Source organism: Saccoglossus kowalevskii, chromosome 22 (genome assembly GCF_978046115.1).
Source record: "Saccoglossus kowalevskii chromosome 22, keSacKowa6.1, whole genome shotgun sequence".
NCBI lineage: Eukaryota > Metazoa > Hemichordata > Enteropneusta > Harrimaniidae > Saccoglossus > Saccoglossus kowalevskii.
This window is the reverse complement of record NC_140662.1, coordinates 30,419,746-30,439,647: the sequence shown is the minus strand read 5'-3', so window position 1 is coordinate 30,439,647 and position 19,902 is coordinate 30,419,746.

The following is a 19,902-nucleotide window of genomic DNA, read 5'->3' as shown; positions in this document are numbered from 1 at the left end:
ACAGTTCGTGCTACAGTCCCTTTATCTACTATTCAAAGCAGTGTACAGTTCGGGCTACAGTCCCGTTATCTACTATTCAAAGTAGTGTACAGTTCGGGATACAGTCCCGTTATCTACTATTCAAAGTAGTGTACAGTTCGGGCTACAGTCCCGTTATCTACTAATCAAAGTAGTGTACAGTTCGGGCTACAGTCCCGTTATCTACTAGTCAGTTGTAGTTTACAGCTCGAGCTGTAGTAACGTTATCTACTAGTCAAAGTAGTGTACAGTTCGGACTACAGTCCCGTTATCTTCTCGTCAAAGTAGTGTACAGTTCGGGCTACAGTCCCGTTATCTACTATTCAAAGTATTGTACAGTTCGGGCTACAGTCCCGCTATCTACTATTCAAAGTAGTGTACAGTTCGGACTACAGTCCCGTTAACTACTCGTCAAAGTAGTGTTCAGTTTGGGCTACAGTCCCGTTTCTACTTTTCAAAGTAGTGTACAGTTCGGGCTACAGTCCCGTTATCTACTAGTCAAAGTAGTGTACAGTTCGGGCTATAATCCCGTTATCGTCTAGTCTACATTAGTGTACTGTTCTGACTATAGTCCCGTTATCCACTCGTCAAAGTAGTGTACAGTTTGGGCTACATTCCCCTTATCTACTATTCAAAGTAGTGTACAGTTCGGGCTACAGTCCCTTTATCTACTCGTCATAGTAGTGTACAGTTCGGGCTACAGTCCCGTTATCTACTATTCAAAGTAGTGTACAGTTCGGGCTACAGTCAAAGTAGTGTACAGGTGGGGCTACAGTCCCGTTATCTACTAGTCAGTTGTAGTTTACAGCTCGAGCTGTAGTCCCGTTATCTACTAGTCAAAGTAGTGTACAGTTCGGACTACAGTCCCGTTATCTTCTCGTCAAAGTAGTGTACAGTTCGGGCTACAGTCCCGTTATCTACTATTCAAAGTAGTGTACAGTTTGGGCTACAGTCCCGTTATCTACTATTCAAAGTTGTGTGCTTTTCGGGCTACCGTTCTGTTATCTACTATTCAAAGTAGTGTACTGTTCGTCCTACAGTCCCTTTATCTACTATTTAAAGTAGTGTACAGTTCGGGCTACAGTCCCGTTATCTACTATTCAAAGTAGTGTACAGTTCGGGCTACAGTCCCGTTGTTTACTAGTCAAAGTAGTGTACAGTTCGGGCTACAGTCCCGTTATCTACTATTTAAAGTAGTGTACAGTTCGGGCTACAGTCACGTTATCTACTATTCAAAGTAGTGTACAGTTCGGGCTACACTCCCGTTATCTACTATTTGAAGTAGTGTACAGTTCGGGCTACAGTCCCGTTATCTACTAGTCAAAGTAGAGTACAGTTCGGTCTATAGTCCCGTTATCTACTATTCGAAGTAGTGTACAGTTCGGGCTACAGTCCCTTTATCTACTATTCAAAGTAGTGTACAGTTCGGTCTACAGTCCCGTTATCTACTATTCAAAGTAGTGTACAGTTCGGGCAACAGTCCCGTTACCTAATATTCAAAGTAGTGTACAGTTCGGGCTACAGTCCCGTCATCTACTATTCAAAGTAGTGTACAGTTCGTGCTACAGTCCCTTTATCTACTATTCAAAGCAGTGTACAGCTCGAGCTACAGTCCCGTTATGTACTATTCAAAGTAGTGTACAGTTCGGGATACAGTCCCGTTATCTACTATTCAAAGTAGTGTACAGTTCGGGCTACAGTCCCGTTATCTACTATTCAAAGTAGTGTACAATTCGGGCTACAGTCCCGTTATCTACTAATCAAAGTAGTGTACAGTTTGTGCTACAGTCCCGTTATCTACTAGTCAACATTTGTGTACAGTTCGGGCTACAGTTCCGTTATCTACTAGTCAAAGTAGTGTACAGTTCGGGCTGCAGTTCCGTTATCCACTTGTCAACATTTGTGTACAGTTCGGACTATAGTCCCGTTATCTACTAGTCAAAGTAGTGTACAGTTCGTGCTACAGTTTTATTCTGTGGAACTGCAGACTACAACTTGGCAAGCTTTGCCGCCATTACAAACTCAAAGGTGGTCATGTGACCACTAACAAAAGAACATCTAGCGTACTAAATATAGATACGAAGTTATCACAGTTATCTACTAGTCAACATTTGTGTACAGTTCGGGCTACAGTCCCGTTATCTACTATTCAAAGTAGTATACAGTTCGGGCTACAGTCCCGTTATCTACTATTCAAAGTAGTGTACAGTTCGTGCTACAGTCCCTTTATCTACTATTCAAAGCAGTGTACAGTTCGGGCTACAGTCCCGTTATCTACTATTCAAAGTAGTGTACAGTTCGGGCTACAGTCCCGTTATCTACTATTCAAAGTAGTGTACAGTTCGGGCTACAGTCCCGTTATCTACTATTCAAAGTAGTGTACAGTTCGGGCTACAGTCCCGTTATCTACTAGTCAGTTGTAGTTTACAGCTCGAGCTGTAGTAACGTTATCTACTAGTCAAAGTAGTGTACAGTTAGGACTACAGTCCCGTTATCTTCTCGACAAAGTAGTGTACAGTTCGGGCTACAGTCCAGTTATCTACTATTCAAAGTAGTGTACAGTTCGGGCTACCGTCCCGCTATCTACTATTCAAAGTAGTTTACAGTTCGGACTACAGTCCCGTTAACTACTCGTCAAAGTAGTGTTCAGTTTGGGCTACAGTCCCGTTTCTACTTTTCAAAGTAGTGTACAGTTCGGGCTACAGTCCCGTTATCTACTAGTCAAAGTAGTGTACAGTTCGGGCTATAGTCCCGTTATCGTCTAGTCTACATTAGTGTACAGTTCTGACTATAGTCCCGTTATCCACTGGTCAAAGTAGTGTACAGTTTGGGCTATAGTCCCGTTATCCACTGGTCAAAGTAGTGTACAGTTTGGGCTACATTCCCCTTATCTACTATTCAAAGTAGTGTACAGTTCGGGCTACAGTCCCTTTATCTACTCGTCATAGTAGTGTACAGTTCGGGCTACAGTCCCGTTATCTACTATTCAATGTAGTGTACAGTTCGGGCTACAGTCAAAGTAGTGTACAGGTGGGGCTACAGTCCCGTTATCTACTAGTCAGTTGTAGTTTACAGCTCGAGCTGTAGTCCCGTTATCTACTAGTCAAAGTAGTGTACAGTTCGGACTACAGTCCCGTTATCTTCTCGTCAAAGTAGTGTACAGTTCGGGCTACAGTCCCGTTATCTACTATTCAAAGTAGTGTACAGTTTGGGCTACAGTCCCGTTATCTACTATTCAAAGTTGTGTGCTTTTCGGGCTACCGTTCTGTTATCTACTATTCAAAGTAGTGTACTGTTCGTCCTACAGTCCCTTTATCTACTATTTAAAGTAGTGTACAGTTCGGGCTACAGTCCCGTTATCTACTATTCAAAGTAGTGTACAGTTCGGGCTACAGTCCCGTTGTTTACTAGTCAAAGTAGTGTACAGTTCGGGCTACAGTCCCGTTATCTACTATTTAAAGTAGTGTACAGTTCGGGCTACAGTCCCGTTATCTACTATTCAAAGTAGTGTACAGTTCGGGCTACACTCCCGTTATCTACTATTTGAAGTAGTGTACAGTTCGGGCTACAGTCCCGTTATCTACTAGTCAAAGTAGAGTACAGTTCGGTCTATAGTCCCGTTATCTACTATTCGAAGTAGTGTACAGTTCGGGCTACAGTCCCTTTATCTACTATTCAAAGTAGTGTACAGTTCGGTCTACAGTCCCGTTATCTACTATTCAAAGTAGTGTACAGTTCGGGCAACAGTCCCGTTACCTACTATTCAAAGTAGTGTACAGTTCGGGCTACAGTCCCGTCATCTACTATTCAAAGTAGTGTACAGTTCGTGCTACAGTCCCTTTATCTACTATTCAAAGCAGTGTACAGCTCGAGCTACAGTCCCGTTATCTACTATTCAAAGTAGTGTACAGTTCGGGATACAGTCCCGTTATCTACTATTCAAAGTAGTGTACAGTTCGGGCTACAGTCCCGTTATCTACTATTCAAAGCAGTGTACAATTCGGGCTACAGTCCCGTTATCTACTAATCAAAGTAGTGTACAGTTTGTGCTACAGTCCCGTTATCTACTAGTCAACATTTGTGTACAGTTCGGGCTACAGTTCCGTTATCTAGTAGTCAAAGTAGTGTACAGTTCGGGCTGCAGTTCCGTTATCCACTTGTCAACATTTGTGTACAGTTCGGACTATAGTCCCGTTATCTACTAGTCAAAGTAGTGTACAGTTCGTGCTACAGTTTTATTCTGTGGAACTGCAGACTACAACTTGGCAAGCTTTGCCGCCATTACAAACTCAAAGGTGGTCATGTGACCACTAACAAAAGAACATCTAGCGTACTAAATATAGATACGAAGTTATCACAGTTATCTACTAGTCAACATTTGTGTACAGTTCGGGCTACAGTCCCGTTATCTACTATTCAAAGTAGTATACAGTTCGGGCTACAGTCCCGTTATCTACTATTCAAAGTAGTGTACAGTTCGTGCTACAGTCCCTTTATCTACTATTCAAAGCAGTGTACAGTTCGGGCTACAGTCCCGTTATCTACTATTCAAAGTAGTGTACAGTTCGGGCTACAGTCCCGTTATCTACTATTCAAAGTAGTGTACAGTTCGGGCTACAGTCCCGTTATCTACTATTCAAAGCAGTGTACAGTTCGGGCTACAGTCCCGTTATCTACTAGTCAGTTGTAGTTTACAGCTCGAGCTGTAGTAACGTTATCTACTAGTCAAAGTAGTGTACAGTTAGGACTACAGTCCCGTTATCTTCTCGACAAAGTAGTGTACAGTTCGGGCTACAGTCCAGTTATCTACTATTCAAAGTAGTGTACAGTTCGGGCTACCGTCCCGCTATCTACTATTCAAAGTAGTTTACAGTTCGGACTACAGTCCCGTTAACTACTCGTCAAAGTAGTGTTCAGTTTGGGCTACAGTCCCGTTTCTACTTTTCAAAGTAGTGTACAGTTCGGGCTACAGTCCCGTTATCTACTAGTCAAAGTAGTGTACAGTTCGGGCTATAGTCCCGTTATCGTCTAGTCTACATTAGTGTACAGTTCTGACTATAGTCCCGTTATCCACTGGTCAAAGTAGTGTACAGTTTGGGCTACAGTCCCATTATCTACTAGTCAAAGTAGTGTACAGTTCGGGCTACATTCCCCTTATCTACTATTCAAAGTAGTGTACAGTTCGGGCTACAGTCCCTTTATCTACTCGTCATAGTAGTGTACAGTTCGGGCTACAGTCCCGTTATCTACTATTCAAAGTAGTGTACAGTTCGGGCTACAGTCAAAGTAGTGTACAGGTGGGGCTACAGTCCCGTTATCTACTAGTCAGTTGTAGTTTACAGCTCGAGCTGTAGTCCCGTTATCTACTACTCAAAGTAGTGTACAGTTCGGACTACAGTCCCGTTATCTTCTAGTCAAAGTAGTGTACAGTTCGGGCTACAGTCCCGTTATCTACTATTCAAAGTAGTGTACAGTTCGGGCGACAGTCCCGTTATCTACTATTCAAAGTTGTGTGCTTGTCGGGCTACAGTTCTGTTATCTACTATTCAAAGTAGTGTACTGTTCGTCCTACAGTCCCTTTATCTACTATTTAAAGTAGTGTACAGTTCGGGCTACAGTCCCGTTATCTACTATTCAAAGTAGTGTACAGTTCGGGCTACAGTCCCGTTATCTACTATTCGAAGTAGTGTACAGTTCGTGCTACAGTCTCTTTATCTACTCTTTAAAGTAGTGGACAGTTCGGGCTACAGTCCCGTTATCTACTATTCAAAGTAGTGTACAGTTCGGGCTACAGTCCCGTTATCTACTATTCAAAGTAGTGTACAGTTCGGGCTACAGTCCCGTTATCTACTATTCAAAGTATTGTACAGTTCGGGCTACAGTCCCGTTATCTACTAGTCAAAGTAGTGTACAGTTAGGTCTACAGTCCCGTTATCTACTATTCAAAGTAGTGTACAGTTCGGGCTACAGTCCCGTTGTTTACTAGTCAAAGTAGTGTACAGTTCGGGCTACAGTCCCGTTATCTACGATTTAAAGTAGTGTACAGTTCGGGCTACAGTCCCGTTATCTACTATTCAAAGTAGTGTACAGTTCGGGCTACACTCCCGTTATCTACTATTTGAAGTAGTGTACAGTTCGGGCTACAGTCCCGTTATCTACTAGTCAAAGTAGTGTACAGTTCGGTCTATAGTCCCGTTATCTACTAGTCAAAGTAGTGTACAGTTCAGGCTACAGTCCCGTTATCTACTATTCAAAGTAGTGTACAGTTCGGACTATAGTCCCGTTATCTACTAGTCAACATTTGTGTACAGCCTGAGTATGGGCTAGAGTCCCGTTATCTACTAGTCAAAGTAGTGTACAGTTCGGGCTCCAGTCCCGTTATCTACTAGTCAAAGTAGTGTACAGTTCGGGCTACAATCCCGTTATCTAGTAGCCAAAGTAGTGTACAGTTCGGGCTACAGTCCCGTTATCTACTATTCAAAGTAGTGTACAGTTTGGGCTACAGTTCTGTTATCTACGATTCAAAGTAGTGTACATTTCGTGCTACAGTCCCTTTTTCTACTATTCAAAGTAGTGTACAGTTCGGGCTACAGTCCCGTTGTCAACTATTCAAAGTAGTGTACAGTTCGGGCTACAGTCCCGTTATCTTCTATAAAAAGTAGTGTACAGTTCGGGCTACAATCCCGTTACCTACTATTCAAAGTAGTGTACAGTTCGGGCTACAGCCCCGTTATCTACAAGTCAACATTAGTGTACAGTTCGGGCTACAGTCCCGTTATCTACTATTCAAAGTAGTGTACAGTTCGGGCTACAGTCCCGTTATCTACTATTCAAAGTAGTGTACAGTTCGGGCTACAGTCCCGTTATCTACTATTCAAAGTAGTGTACAGTTCGGGCTACAGTCCCGTTATCTACTATTCAAAGTAGTGTACAGTTCGGGCTACAGTCCCGTTATCTACTATTCAAAGTAGTGTACAGTTCGGGCTACAGGCCCGTTATCTACTATTCAAAGAATTGTACAGTATAGGCTACCGTCCCGTTATCTACTAGTCAACATTAGTGTACAGTTCGGGCTACAGTCCCGATATCTACTAGTCAAAGTAGTGTACAGTTAGGGCTACAGTCCCGTTATCTACTATTCAAAGTACTGTACAGTTCGGGCTACATTCCGTTATCTATTAGTCAACATTAGTGTACAGTTAGGGCTACAGTCCCGTTATCTACTATTCAAAGTAGTGTACAGTTCGGGCTACAGTCAAAGTAGTGTACAGTTTTGGCTACAGTCCCGTTATCTTCTCGTCAGTTGTAGTTTACAGCTCGAGCTGTAGTCTCGTTATCTACTAGTCAAAGTAGTGTAAAGTTCGGACTACAGTCCCGTTATCTTCTCGTCAAAGTAGTGTACCGTTCGGGCTACAGTCCCGTTATCTACTATTCAAAGTAGTGTACAGTTCGGGCTACAGTCCCGTTATCTACTATTCAAAATAGTGTACAGTTCGAACTACAGTCCCGTTAACTACTCGTCAAAGTAGTGAACAGTTCGGGATACAGTCCCGTTATCTACTATTCAAAGTAGTGTACAGTTCTGGCTACAGTCCCATTATCTACTATTCAAAGTAGTGTACAGTTCGGGCTACAGTACCTTTATCTACTATTCAAAGTAGTGTACAGTTCGGTCTGCAGTCCCGTTATCTACTATTCAAAGTAGTGTACAGTTCGGGCTACAGTCCCGTTATCTACTATTCAAAGTAGTGTACAGTTCGGGCTACATTCCCGTTATCTACTATTCAAAGTAGTGTACAGTTCGGGCTACAGTCCCGTTATCTACTATTCAAAGTATTGTACAGTATAGGCTACCGTCCCGTTATCTACTAGTCAACATTAGTGTACAGTTCGGGCTACAGTCCCGTTATCTACTATTCAAAGTAGTGTACAGTTCGGGCTACAGTCAAAGTAGTGTACAGTTTGGGCTACAGTCCCGTTATCTACTAGTCAGTTGTAGTTTACAGCTCGAGCTGTAGTCTCGTTATCTACTAGTCAAAGTAGTGTACAGTTCGGACTACAGTCCCGTTATCTTCTCGTCAAAGTAGTGTACAGTTCGGGCTACAGTCCCGTTATCTACTATTCAAAGTAGTGTACAGTTCGGGCTACAGTCCCGTTATCTACTATTCAAAGTAGTGTACAGTTCGGACTACAGTCCCGTTAACTACTCGTCAAAGTAGTGTTCAGCTCGGGCTACAGTCCCGTTATCTACTATTCGAAGTAGTGTACAATTCGGGCTACAGTTCCTTTACCTACTATTCAAAGTAGTGTTCAGTTCGGTCTACAGTCCCGTTATCTACTATTCAAAGTAGTGTACAGTTCGGGCTACAGTCCCGTTATCTACTATTCAATGTAGTGTACAGTTCGGGCTACAGTCGCGTTATCTACTATTCAAAGTAGTGTACAGTTCGTGCTACAGTCCCTTTATCTACTATTCAAAGTAGTGTACAGTTCGGGCTACAGTCCCGTTATCTACTATTCAAAGTAGTGTACAGTTCGGGCTACAGTCAAAGTAGTTTACAGTTTGGTCTACAGTCCCGTTATCTACTAGTCAGTTGTAGTTTACAGCTCGAGTTGTAGTCCCGTTATCTACTAGTCAAAGTAGTGTACAGTTCGAACTACAGTCCCGTTATCTTCTCGTCAAAGTAGTGTACAGTTCGGGCTACAGTCCCGTTATCTACTATTCAAAGTAGTGTACAGTTCGAACTACAGTCTCGTTAACTACTCGTCAAAGTAGTGTACAGTTTGGGCTACAGTCCCGTTTCTACTTTTCAAAGTAGTGTACAGTTCGTGCTACAGTCCCGTTATCTACTAGTCAAAGTAGTGTACAGTTCGGGCTACGGTGTTGTTATCTAGTAGTCAAAGTAGTGTACAGTTCGGGCTACAGTCCCGTTATCTACTATTCAAAGTAGTGTACAGTTCGGGCTATAGTCCCGTTATCTACTAGTCTACATTAGTGTACAGTTCGGACTAGAGTCCCGTTATCCACTAGTCAAAGTAGTGTACAGTTTGGGCTACAGTCCCGTTATTTACTAGTCAAAGTAGTGTACAGTTCGAGCTACAGTCCCGTTATCTGCTAGTCAAAGTAGTGTACAGTTCGGGCTACAGTCCCGTTATCTACTATTCAAAGTAGTGTACAGTTCGGACTATAGTCCGGTTATCTACTAGTCAACATTTGTGTACAGCCTGAGTATGGGCTAGAGTCCCGTTATCTGCTAGTCAAAGTAGTGTACAGTTCGGGCTCCAGTCCCGTTATCTAGTAGTCAAAGTAGTGTACAGTTTGGGCAACAGTCCCGTTATCTACTATTCAAAGTAGTGTACAGTTCGGTCTACAGTTCCGTTATCTACTATTCAAAGTAGTGTACAGTTCGTGCTACAGTCCCTTTTTCTACTATTCAAAGTAGTATACAGTTCGGGCAACAATCCTGTTATCTACTATTCAAAGTAGTGTACAGTTCGGGCTACAGTCCCGTTATCTACTAGTCAAAGTATTTTACAGTTCGGGCTAGATTCCCATTACCTACTAGTCAAAGTAGTGTACAGTTCGGGCTACAGTCCCGTTATCTACTCGTCAAAGTAGTGTACAGTTCAGGCTATAGTCCCGTTATCTACTAGTCAAAGTAGTGTACAGTTCGGGCTACAGTCCCGTTATCTACTCGTCAAAGTAGTGTACAGTTCGGGCTATAATCCCGTTATCTACTAGTCAAAGTAGTGTACAGTTCGGGCTACAGTCCCGTTATCTACTAGTCAAAGTAGTGTACATTTTGGGCTATAGTTCCGTTATCTACTAGTCAACATTAGTGTACAGTTCGGGCTATTGTCCCGTTATCCACTAGTCAACGTTAGTGTACAGTTCGGGCTACAGTCCCGTTATCTACTAGTCAAAGTAGTGTACAGTTCGGGCTACAGTCCCGTTATCTACTCGTCAAAGTAGTGTACAGTTCGGGCTATAGTCCCGTTATCTACTAGTCAAAGTAGTGTGCAGTTCGGGCTACAGTCCCGTTATCTACTAGTCAAAGTAGTGTACAGTTTGGGCTATTGTCCCGTTATCTACTAGTCTACATTAGTGTACAGTTCGGGCTATAGTCCCGTTATCTACTAGTACTAGTCAACATTAGTGTACAGTTCGGGCTACAGTCCCGTTGTCTACTAGTCAAAGTATCTATGACGAGTAGATAATGGGACTGAAGCCCAAACTGTACATTACTTTGACTAGTGTACATTTCGGGCTATAGTCCCGTTATCTTCTAGGCTACATTAGTGTACAGTTCGGACTATAGTCCCGTTATCTACTATTCAAAGTAGTGTACAGTTCGGGCTACAGTCCCGTTATCTACTAGTCAGTTGTAGTTTACAGCTCGAGCTGTAGTCCCGTTATCTACTAGTCAAAGTAGTGTACAGTTCGGGCTACAGTCCCGTTATCTACTATTCAAAGTAGTGTACAGTTCGGGCTACAGTCCCGTTATCTACTATTCAAAGTAGTGTACAGTTCGGACTACAGTCCCTTTATCTACTATTCAAAGTATTGTACAGTTCGGTCTACAGTCCCGTTATCTACTATTCAAAGTAGTGTACAGTTCGGGCTACAGTCCCGTTATCTACTCGTCAAAGTAGTGTACAGTTCGGGCTATAGTCCCGTTATCTAGTAGTCAACGTAGCGTACAGTTCGGGCTACAGTCCCGTTATCTACTATTCAAAGTAGTGTACAGTTCTGGCTACAGTCTCGTTAACTACTCGTCAAAGTAGTGTACAGTTTGGGCTACAGTTCCCTTTCTACTATTCAAAGTAGTGTACAGTTCGGGCTACAGTCCCGTTATCTACTAGTCAAAGTAGTGTACAGTTCGGGCTACAGTCCCGTTATCTACTTTTCAAAGTAGTGTACAGTTCGGGCTATAGTCCCGTTATCTACTAGTCTACATTAGTGTACAGTTCGGACTATAGTCCCGTTATCTACTAGTCAAAGTAGTGTACAGTTCGGGCTACAGTCCCCTTATCTTCTATTCAAAGTAGTGTACAGTTCGGGCTACAGTCCCTTTATCTACTATTCAAAGTAGTGTACAGTTCGGGCTACAGTCCCGTTATCTACTATTCAAAGTAGTGTACAGTTCGGGCTACAGTCAAAGTAGTGTACAGTTTGGGCTACAGTCCCGTTATCTACTAGTCAGTTGTAGTTTACAGCTCGAGCTGTAGTCCCGTTATCTACTAGTCAAAGTAGTGTACAGTTCGGGCTACCATCCCGTTATCTACTATTCAAAGTAGTGTACAGTTCTGGCTACAGTCCCGTTATCTACTAGTCAACAGTAGTGTACAGTTCGAGCTACAGTCCCGTTATTTGTTGTCAAAGTTGTGTGCAGTTGGGGTACAGTACCGTTTCTTTATTTATTCCACTATATTTAACCAGGATAATCCATTTATTTCCCTCCAAAAGGAGTTCTATGATTTCCAATGGAGTCCTGTATGAAATATACATGAATTATGCATTAATAAATTAAATTAAAATAATTACATACAATAAAATACAAACGTATTACTTTTTAAAATATTTTCTTACAGCAATTCTAAAAATACTAATATCGTGCAGTAATTTTTTTTCAACAAGCAAACTATTCCATAATGAGGTGCCTATATAGAAAAATGTATGTTTTCCTTTTTCTAATCGGACAAAAGGTAACATCAAGTTATTATCAGCCACAGCTCTAGTGAAGCGAGTGGATTGTTTACGAATATATGATTCTCGGAATTTTGATGACAATTGTACAATATTATGCATGCATTTAAACATCATTATAGCTGACTGCATTTTCCATTGCTGGTTTTTGGGGTGCCAGTTTAGTATTGACAGTGCTTCAGATGTCGATGTAAACTTTCCCTTACCAAGGACTAACTTGGCAGCTCTGTTATGTAAATGTTGGATTTTAGTTGCCATCTTACTACCACGGGTGTTCAACCATACAACAGCACAGATTTTTCATCAAGAAATTTACAGATCGGGTAATCATATTTTCATGATCATTAAAATTCAAATACTGGTCCTAAATAATGCCTAAATATTTAAAATTATCAACTACATCAATTTTAAAATTAATATTTTGAATATAATTATATTGAGCATGTGATCTAAGACGTTGATGTGTTCCAAAAATCATTGATTTAGTTTTTTCAATGTTTATAATTAATCTATTTATATCCATCCATTTACTCAATAATAAAATGTCACTCAATAAAGACTTCAGAACAATATTTACATTATCTGCTGCATAAAACAATGCAGTATCATCTGCATATAAAACCACTTGGCATAATTTTGATGTCTGTTTAGTTATTAAACCAAAAACAATGCAAAAGTACACAGCAGGCAAAACGCATCTTCGCCAGCCAAGGACCATTTATTCAGCCGAAGCCTGAACATTAACCCTTGACAGATTTCATTGCCTCAAACGATTATAAGATTCACATGGACTCATTTGATTTACCCAATCAGAACTCACGATAGAAATGGCATATTTGTTGGTAAAATCGTCACGGTGGCGCAAGCTCGGTTGAATATAGAAATCAACGTGTTGCTAGCTTTTTCTCTGTTAACGAGCTTAATGACCATCAAAAGATAAAAATCTTACTTAGTGCTGTTTCTAAGGGAAATAATGTGCTAGTTGCAACGACGAACGGATCGGATAAGTCGACATGTTTTCTGTTTCGACAGTTTTTGTCAGTTTACTAAAACACAGTTTGCACAAATATTTAAACATTCCATAGTCTTCATTCACTTATACACAAACAATTGGAAACGTGTCAACGAACATAGAACTTCTGTTCTTGACTCCCGCTGAATCAGTGCAGAGCCTAGGCGCCGAATTGTTTTAATTTGTGACGATCCCCCAGATCTTCAAATTTTTGATACAGCAACGCTGATTGGTAGCGCCAGCTTCTTAGCGCGCCCAATCAAATGACTCAATTTAAGGGCACTTGGGACTGAAATATCTTTTTTTTTGCTTCTTATTATCCAAACAGTCTTGGCTATAGACTGTTGAAATTTTGTAGAATTGTGAAACGATTTTAAAATACAGATAACAGGTGCAGACATTCTCTCTTTTGAATGCTTAGCAAGGTTTAGCAAGGCTGTACATAAATAATAAAAAAGAAACATGGTGAAAAAAAGAAATGACGTGATCTCCATATTATGCACTATATTTAACTTTTAAGGTAGCGGGACTATTATTTGCATACTTGTTTTCATTTTCTAATTGTGACCAAATGACTACAAATAACCCCCCAGGAAAGTATATATTTTTGGAATCGCAAGACTTCAAGCTTTTCAAAGGTGTGTTTGCCATGCCCGTATCTGCATTCTACGGTGCGTTACTTAATCAAAAGGGAAAAATTACTTTTTTTGTAAAAAAAAATAATTACGCATTTATGCTGGTGATAAGACGTTTTTTTTCACTTTTCCTAGTTGATCAATAGTCTGGTAAATTGAATGTGTCTGGTCAGTTTTATTCAAGCAACGCGTTTTGAAAAGTAGTGTCCTGAATTGTAATTTCTGTTTTAGTCGCATTGCCCCCAATTCACACCACAACACATTGGTAAATAATCCATGAAATAGTTTGTCTGGACATATTCAAGTTCCTCTCATTGTCATTGTGAAAATTTGGTGTTAATCCGACGGCAATAAGTATACGTTATTTTTTGTTAAAGACCTTGAATTTTGAAAAACATAAACTCTTAGAAAACGTCGATGAAGTCACAGCAAAGATTTTCAAGCTTGTGTATCTGCACAAGCGATTTGTTTTCCCATCAAGGTCTGTTTTAACATGTGTAGGGGCATCCAAATGTGTAAGGCTATTGGAAACCAAAAAATAAAGAAATGGGATAGCTATAGTTCGATAAAATCGGCAGATGAAAACACCAAAATCAATGATTTTTTTCAGTGGCTGTGTGACCTTGTGTTTGACACACTCATATGCAAATGATTAATCTGTGAAATAAACAGGGGCGGAGACAAACCACTCAAATGTTTGGAAACACTAATTGTGCGTCAGAAAGCTACTGATAACACATCCTAACATTGCTTTGTCTTGAGTTAATCTTTAGCTCCGCTGTCGACTTTGTCGAGCGGAGCTTATCATATGAGTGATTGTCCGTCGTCGTCCGTCGTCGTCGTCCGTCGTCGTCCGTCGTCGTCCGTCGTCCGTCGTCCGTGTCAATGTTTTACTTTTTCGACTTCTTCTTGAAAACTACAAGCCTAAATGCTTTGATACTTGGTTTATATGTACCTTGGGTAGATCTCTCTTAGGTTTGTTCATTTCATGTTCATATCTTTAATTCTCTAATTTTGGTGAATCTTTTTGTCATTTTTGGTAAAAACTGATATTTTCGACTTCTTGTTAAAAACCGCAAGTGCAATTGCTTTGATATTACATCTATAGGTACTACATGTGGACCTCTCTCAGATTTGTTAATTTTGTAATGATATCTTTAATTCTTTAATTTTGGTGAATATTTTTGTCATTTTTGGTAAAAACTGATATTTTCGACTTCTTGTTAAAAACCGCAAGTGCAAATGCTTTGATATTACATATATAGGTACTACATGTGGACCTCTCTCAGATTTGTTCATTTTGTAATGATATCTTTAATTCTCTAATTTTGGCGAATATTTTTGTCATTTTTGGTAAAAACTGATATTTTCTACTTCTTGTTAAAAACCGCAAGTCCAATTGCTTTGATACTACATATATAGGTACTACATGTGGACCTCTCTCAGATTTGTTTATTTCGTCATGATATCTTCAATTCTCTAATTTTGGTGAATATTTTTGTCATTTTTGGTAAAAACTGATATTTTCGACTTCTTGTTAAAAAACCGCAAGTGCAAATGCTTTGATATTACATATATAGGTACTACATGTGGACCTCTCTCAGATTTGTTCATTTTGTAATGATATCTTTAATTCTCTAATTTTGGTGAATATTTTTGTCATTTTCGGTAAAAACTGATATTTTCGACTTCTTGTTAAAAACCGCAAGTGCAAATGCTTTGATATTACATATATAGGTACTACATGTGGACCTCTCTCAGATTTGTTCATTTTGTAATGATATCTTTAATTCTCTAATTTTGGTGAATATTTTTGTCATTTTTTGGTGAAAAGTGATATTTTCGACTTCTTGTTAAAAACCGCAAGTCCAATTGCTTTGATACTACATATATAGGTACTACATGTGGACCTCTCTCAGATTTGTTTATTTCGTGATGATATCTTCAATTCTCTAATTTTGGTGAATATTTTTGTCATTTTTGGTAAAAACTGATATTTTCGACTTCTTGTTAAAAACCGCAAGTCCGATTGCTTTGATATTACATATATAGGTACTACATGTGGACCTCTCTCAGATTTGTTCGTTTTGTGATGATATCTTCAATTCTCTAATTAATTTATTTTGGTGAATATTTTTGTAATTTTTGGTAAAAAGTGATATTTTCGACTTCTTGTTAAAAACTGTCAGTCCGATTGCTTTGATACTATTCATATTGTTCATTTTCTAATGATGTCTTCAGTTCTTTAATTGAAATGTGCCTTGCTAACAGCGGAGCTATCTCAGCCGATAGGCTGCTTGTTTAAACTTTTAGGCACACAAATTAAACCTGCGTTGTTGATTTTGGAAAACACTACTGAAGCTGCCTTGCTTCACCTCAGAAAATCTACATTTTAACCAACTTACATGACATTCTAGGTTACGTTGATTTTATCAGATGAAACCAATTTTGAAAGGAAACAGAAGCATGGTTTTGAAGCAAATTTTTTTAAAAATCACTTTTGACCAAAAAAGCATATTTTTGTGCATATTTCAAACTACAGTGTCCATAAAAAATACTAACACAATTTTAAAATTCATACAATAAGCTTTCCGAAAATGTATAGTTTTGTGGACAAGGGAGGTCATTTTGGTTTCCTAATTAAATAATTAAAATATCTGTCAGGTAAACTGCATCTCTACCTTAACTGCTGTGAAATACAGCTTTTCTTAAAACGATCACACACGGGTTCGTGGGCCGGTTATAAATGGATTGCAATACATACGGCTTTAGCGAAACTGTGCGATTCGGACGATGAACAAACGTTGCACGCACATTTTTGAAAGGAAATTGTACTCAGCAATATGTATTCTGTATTTGACATACAGTTCATTCGACAAAACATTCCTTTTCGAAATATATATATATATATATGAATATAAATATATATGAAACAAATTATGATAAAGAAAATGATATTATATAACAAAGGGCGATGTCACATTTTTGGTAATATTGATGAAAATGTTCGTCTTTTGACGTTGAGTTACGGCCTTGGAAACAGGAAGACGTTCGTAAAATTTAGTCCATAAAGTACAACAGGCTTTATTTCCAGAACCATGGGGCACATAAAAATTCCGAGACGCATTCTCAAAGATCATTATCTTATAAAGCAACAATGAAAAGATCAGAAACATAGAAAAAAGGAACACCGAGAAACGGCCAATCCCGCAAAAAAATCTCCGTTTAGGAGGTTAACGGGAACGATCGTAACTTAATCTTCTGAGCAAATATCAAGACGAAACATATATGATCGTATTCTGCTATATCTCAGCTTTCTGAAAACATATACATTGCCGTAACTGCATGCTTAGTAACTGGTGAGGAAAGTCCTAAACTCCATTAAACTATAAATTATGTTTCCCCTCTCGCTACCTTAAAGCTGTGAAAATTTGGTGTTAATCCGACGGCAATAAGTATACATTATTTTGTGTTAAAGACCTTGAATTTTGAAAAACATAAACTCGTAGAAAACGTCGATGAAACAGAAGGAGTTTGTAATAAAATGTAACAAATGTTTGAGTAGAAACGTGAAACCAATACGGGTATAATTGGATACTGAAAGGATTAGCTTAGTTTGAAAATTAAAATCAAGAAAAGAAAACGTATACTAAGAATGTTTTTTACCTTGTCTATATTAGATGTAGGAAAGGTTTATGTTCTCCTCGTTTTTGTCTTAAACCCTTGTTTGCGTGGATGCAACTGTCGTGTATAAATTGCAAGAAATACATAAAATTGGGCTTAAAGAATTTAGACATGAAAATAAATGAACGTTTAAACTGCTGATTATAAGAAACAGATGTTACTACGACTGTAAATGCATTAATTGCTTGGGATAGACTTTTTAGTAAATCTGATGAAAGTAATATTGCTTTGATAATCCCTTTGTAGATGCTGTTTGTTGGGCAATTCACCGCTATGTTATTAACACAAGATAACCTTTTTATATTTGAAAACGTTCGCGATGGTACTACAGCTATCGGCAACATAACGGAATTCTGCAGCCCCTGGTCAAAATAGCGCCATCTACCGGAAATAACCGTATAATTGCTTAACATTTTTGCCACTGGGCCACAGAGGGCGCATATTGAAACAACTAATATTTCTCTGCCAGTTGACGACGTTAACTACATATTACGCCATGTATTGCAATTATAGAGCATACATAATATATATAACTGTATTACGACATGTGTTGTAATTATATAACATACAGAATATATATAACTGTATTACGCCATGTATTGCAATTATAGAGCATACAGAATATATATAACTGTATTACGCCATGTATTGCAATTATAGAACATATATAATATATATAACTGTATTACGCCATGTATGGCAATTATAGAGCATACGGAATATATATAACTGTATTACGCCATGTATTGCAATTATAGAACATATATAATATATATAACTGTATTACGCCATGTATTGCAATTATAGAACATATATAATATATATAACTGTATTACGCCATGTATTGCAATTATAGAACATATAGAATATATATAACTGTATTACGCCATGTGTTGTAATTTTACAACATACAGAATATATGTAACTGTATTACGCCATGTATTGCAATTACAGAGCATACAGAATATATATAACTGTATTACGCCATGTAATGCAATTATAGAACATATATAATATGTATAACTGTATAACGCAATGTATTGCAATTATAGAACATATAGAATATATATAACTGTATTACGCCATGTGTTGTAATTATAGAACATACAGAATATCTATAACTGTATTACGCCATGTATTGCAATTATAGAGTATACAGAATATATATAACTGTATTACTCCATGTGTTGCAATTATAGAACATATATAATATATATAACTGTATTACGCCATGTATTGCAATTATAGAACATACAGAATATATCTAACTGTACTACGCAATGTATTGCAATTATAAAACATATAGAATATATATAACTGTATTACGCCATGTATTGCAATTATAGAACATATAGAATATATATAACTGTATTACGCCATGTATTGCAATTATAGAACATATAGAACATATATAACTGTATTACGCCATATATTGCAATTATTGAACATATATAATATATATAACTGTATTAAGACATGTATTGCAATTATAGAACATACAGAATATATATAACTGTATTACGCCATGTATTGCAATTATTGAACATATATAATATATATAACTGTATTAAGACATGTATTGCAATTATAGAGCATACAGAATATATATAACTGTATTACGCCATGGATTGCAATTATAGAACATACAGAATATATATAACTGTATTACGCCATGTATTGCAATTATAGAACATATATAATATATATATATAACTGTATTAAGCCATGTATTGCAATTATAGAACATACAGAATATATATTACTGCACTACGCCATGTATTGCAATTATAGAACATACAGAATAAATATATAACTACATTACGCCATATATTGCAATTATAGAACATATATAATATATATATATATATATATAACTGTATTAAGCCATGTATGGCAATTATAGAACACATAGAATATATATAACTGTATTACGCCATGTATTGCAAGTATAGAACATATAGAATATATAAAACTGTATTGAGCCATGTATTGCAATTATAGAGCATACAGAATATATATAACAGTATTACGCCATGTGTTGCAATTATAAAACATATAGAATATATATAACTGTATTACGCCATGTATTGCAATTATAGAGCATATAGAATATATATAACTGTATTACGTCATGTGTTGCAATTATAAAACATATAGAATATATATAACTGTATTACGCCATGTATTGCAATTATAGAGCATATGGAATATATAAAACTGTATTACGCCATGTGTTGCAATTATAGAACATATAGAATATATATTTCTGTATTGAGCCATGTATTGCAATTATAGATCATACAGAATATATATAACTGTATTACGCCATGTGTTGCAATTAGAGAATATACAGAATATATCTAACTGTATTACGCCATGTGTTGTAATTATAGAACATACAGAATATATATAACTGTATTACGCCATGTGTTGTAATTATAGAACATATAGAACATATATAACTGTATTACGCCATGTGTTGCAATTATAGAGCATACAGAATATATATAACTGTATTACGCCATGGATTGCAATTATAGAACATACAGAATATATATAACTGTATTACGCCATGTATTGCAATTATAGAACATATATAATATATAAAACTGTATTACGCCATGTGTTGCAATTATAGAACATATAGAATATATATTTCTGTATTGAGCCATGTATTGCAATTATAGATCATACAGAATATATATAACTGTATTACGCCATGTGTTGCAATTATAGAATATACAGAATATATCTAACTGTATTACGCCATGTGTTGTAATTATAGAACATACAGAATATATATAACTGTATTACGCCATGTGTTGTAATTATAGAACATATAGAAC